Consider the following 4,552-nt stretch of genomic DNA (forward strand, 5'->3'; position numbering starts at 1 on the left):
CATCTGCAGTCAGTTAGAAGGCGTTTCTGCTGCAATGAGTGACGTTTGACTTAATTGGCTGGTGTTTAAATGAGAGAAAACCAAGTAGCAAGCCTAAGCAACCTGGCATTCCTCATCTCAGCACTAGCAGCTCAGCCCAGGCCTTTGGAGATGCAGAAAGAAGTCACCCCGGGGAAAGTTGTTGGAACCCAGGGGCCTGGAGAGAAGACCAGCAGAGACCATCTTGTGCCTTCCACGTAAGAAAGAACCTCAGTGGAAAGTTAGCTGCCTTTCCTCTGAAGAGCCAACAAAATAAATCCCCTTTTATTAAAAGCCAATCTGACTCAGGTGTGTTGCATTCCGGCAGCTAGCAAACTAGAACAGGTACCTTCAATGTAAAAATAGACAGATATTGTCAAAGCATACTGTTCTTAGTTATCTGATCCTTTGGGGTCTCTGTCTTTCATTGTCTTTGAGCTCTGTTATTGCTCTATAAATTATAGGTAACTGATAGCAACGCAAATGATTCTTGCCCATAGACATGCAAGTACATTTTGATATGTGGAAATACAATTGAATTCTTTTTCTCCCAGTAGAACAAGCCAATTTTGCATCATTTTTTAAATTCATTTCAGCATTACTAACTGCTTGTATATGTGTGGTTAGCCTTTGAACCAACTGTAACATAAAATTAGTCTTCCAATTTGTCGATGAGTTAAATAAATTTTTTTTTTTTAGTGGCTGCACTTTTTTTTATTAATTAAAGAAAAAAAGAAATTAACACAACATTTAGAAATCATTCCATTCTACATATGCAATCAGTAATTCTTAACATCATCACATAGATGTATGATCATCATTAGTACATTTGCATCGATTTAGGAAAAGAACTAGCAAAACAACAGAAAAGATATAGAATGTTAATATAGAGAAAAAAATAAAAAAATAATAATAATTAAAAAAAGAAAAGGAAAAAGAAAAAACATAAGACACAAACAAACAAACAAACAAACAAAAACTATAGCTCAGATGAAGCTTCATTCAGTGTTTTAACATAATTACATTACAATTAGGTATTACTGTGCTGTAAATAAAATTTTTGACCTGTTTGTACCTGTTTGAAATTATGGTGTACCCCAGAAAAGCCATGTTCTTTACCTCTGATTCAGTATCACTGGATATGATCTTTTGGTTAGTTTTTTCCCATGGAGATGTAACCCGCCCAACTGTGGGTGGTACATTTTGATTAGGTGGCTTCCATGGAGATGTGTCTCCATCCATTCAAGGTGAGATTGCTTAGTGGAGTCCTTTAAGAAGGAACCATTTTGGAAAAAAAGCTTCAGAACCCACATAGCCAGAGAACGTTGGAGATGTAGAAGGAAAACATCCCTGGGGAAGCCTTATGAAATGAGAAGAGAAAGTTAGCAGACGTCACCATGTGCCTTTCCATTTGAGAGAGGTGTCCAGAAGTCAAAGACCCCAGCAGATGCCAGCTATGTGCCTTCCCAGCTGACAGTGGTGTTCTGGACCCATCGGCCTTTCTTGAATAAAGGTATCTTTCCTTGCATGCCTTCATTTGGACATTTTACACTGGCCTTAGAACTGTAACTGTAACTGTAACTTGCAACTTAATAAATTCCCTTTTTAAAAGCCGTTCCATTTCTGGTATATTGCATTCTGACAGCTTACAAAATAAAACACTGCTCTTATTTTATATTTGTAAAAGAGTCATAATTATACCTTCTTTTAAAAATTAACCTTTTACGACAATCACAAAGATATTTTTTAGCTCTAAAATCCAATTGATCTCTAAAGATCCAATAATCACAAAACCATATTTTTTTAGTAGAATCCTATGATAAAAATGATGAATAGCTTCCAAAATGGCTTGACTTAGCCCATGGTTATCATTATATACCAGGAAAAAAATGCTTAAAAATGACAGAACCTACAATTACTCTAATATTTATCATTATAATTAGTATAATTAAATAATAATAATATTAAAATGATAGGGTGCTAGAGATCAGTGGATTTGCCCAATATCCCAGATTTATGCTTTGAGTCACAAAGAAGCTAATGGTTTAATGTACATGCTTTCTGAGCAGAAATTGTATTGGCCCGGCTTGTAACTGAGATGATTCACAGTGCAGAGATTCTTTCACCACAGGAAAATTTGCCTCAGCAATACATAAGTAATATACATTTGTCTGTGCCTGCACCATCTATGTCCACGTGAAGGCTTTCTTTCTCTCTCTCTCTCTACCTTCCTTCCTTCCTTCCTTCCTTCCTTCCTTCCTTCCTTCCTTCCTTCCTTCCTTCCTTCCTTCCTTCCTTTCTTCCTTCCTTCCTTTCTTCCTTCCTTTCTCCCTTCCTACCTTCCTTCCTTTCTCTCAAATTATTCTTATAGTAACATATCCACCACTCAATATGTCCTATTTTTTTTTGACTTTTCATTTGTTTAATGCTGCTGTCATTCAACATTTTTTAAGCTTTAGAATCCACTGTGAACATGGGTGTAGATGAATATCACCTATTATATTTACAATAAGATTTTGGAATCACGTCTAGAACATGACACTATACAATATAAATTCTAGATAAAGATTCATACAGCATCTCTTAAATGGATCATTTCACCTCAGGACAAATTTTCTGATGAAAAGTTTTAATTTTTCTTGTAAGCTTTCATGTAGCCAAGACATTTTAAAGGTTTTTTTTCCTAGTACCAATTATTTGAAATACAGTGAGATGTCATTCCTTAGTAATTTGTGGCATTCTTTGGATTTCTCTAATCTCTGTTAAATTGTCCAACAAATTTGAAAGGTGAATAAAGCCTTCTGAACATTCAGGATGTTGAGATGGCTTTACCCTTCTTTGAATTTTCTGATGTTTACTAACCTCTGGCTAACTGTTTTCCACATATATTACATTTATTGGATTTCTTCCTTGTGTGAATTCTTTGATGTACAATGAGGTTTGACTTCACACAGAATTTTTTCCACGTTGTTTACATTCATGAGGATTTTTCCCCTTATGTGATTGCTGATGGTTGGCAAAGTGTGGTTTCTGACAGAAGGATTTCCCACATACAGTGCATTCATAGGGTTTCTCACCTGTATATTTTCTCTGATGTTAAGTGAGGTTTGAGTTCTGCCAAAATGTTTTCCCACATTCACCACATTCGAAGGTTTTTTCTCCTGAGTGACCTCTCTGAAGTTGGGTGAGATGTGATTTCTTGCTGAAGGTATTCTCATTTTCATTGTGTAGGGTTTCCCACAATGTGTACCATCTGATGTTTAAAGTGGGTTGACTTTTCCCAAGTTTTGTCACTTTATGTTCATGGTGAAACTTTCCCGTGAAAGCTCCCTGATAGATAAAGAAAGTTGAATTTTCACAGAAGATTTCCCCATATTAATCATATTCATAAGACTTTGCTCCTGTAGGAGGTCTCTGATGTCTAAGTCTTAAATCCATATAGGACTTCCCACAAATATTGCATTCATATAGCTCCATTTCCAAGTGGATTCTCTGAGATAAACTCAACTTTAAATTTGGGATGAAGTCTCTTCCACATTCATTATATTTAAAGAATGTCTCTCTTATCTGAGGTCTCTTATTTGTAAAACAGGCAACCTCCTCATGGAAGCTTTTCCCATTTTCATTTTACTTAAAAAAATTGGTCAGAAATTGGCTGGGTTTATAGACCCTAAACCCTTGCTATGATTGAGCACATTTCTTTTGTGATTATAAGATTTCTCTCCATTAGGATTTTTCTCTATCCTAATATCATGGAGCAATTTCTGACGTATATTGAGTGGAAATATAAAAATATATTGGATTGGCTACTGTCCTGAATAGTTCTTCTTACTCATAATTAAGTCTGAAATATTTTTCAAACTCATTTCACACAAATCACGTGTTTTATAGGAAGTATTTCTTGAAGAACAGGGTCAGTGCTCAGATTAAAAGCTTCCCTACTCTGTTACCACTCTCTGGGCTTAATGTTTTGTTGTTGATGAATACAAATTGCCAAATGTATACAAATTGATGAATACAAGTTGCCGAAAATGTTAATTTTGATCTTCCTGGTTGTTCTGTATCAGATCATCAACTTTTCATTCTTCTGAGTAGCACTGACTTGAGAATCCCTCCTCTAATATCCAGGGCTTTTCTACTTGCTCTTTCTTGAAAATCACCTCTGGCTTAGTAGTACAATAACCTACTGAGATAAGGTGGCTATAATTTTCCAGGATCACATCTCTGTATAGTATCTTCTGAGCAGGGTCCAGTAGATACCACTCTTCCTAGTTGAAGTCCAAACGTATATCCTTGACTGACCCTTGTTCCTGGGATTTGTACATTTTCTGCTCTTTCTGAGAAAGGTAGAGGTGTCCATGCGTGACTCTGATATTTGTTGAGCTTAGATATGACACTTTTTGCTCTCTTCTTTAATTTGTTCCTGACCAATGTGTCCCATTTTAACCAACATCCCTGCTTGGGGGCTTTCTGTTGACAGAAGTGACTACAGCTTACAGAAATGGGATGGTCTCTACTGATACCACACTGTAAG

General features: G+C 36.0%; 1 pseudogene; it reads right to left on the reverse strand.

Moving 5' to 3' along the window:
- Window positions 1–3,114: 3,114 nt before the first annotated feature.
- On the reverse strand, window positions 3,115–4,343 carry LOC143656826 (zinc finger protein 248 pseudogene; annotated as a pseudogene).
- Window positions 4,344–4,552: the final 209 nt, after the last annotated feature.

The sequence above is a fragment of the Tamandua tetradactyla genome, chromosome 15 (genome assembly GCF_023851605.1).
Source record: "Tamandua tetradactyla isolate mTamTet1 chromosome 15, mTamTet1.pri, whole genome shotgun sequence".
Taxonomy (NCBI): Eukaryota; Metazoa; Chordata; class Mammalia; order Pilosa; family Myrmecophagidae; genus Tamandua; species Tamandua tetradactyla.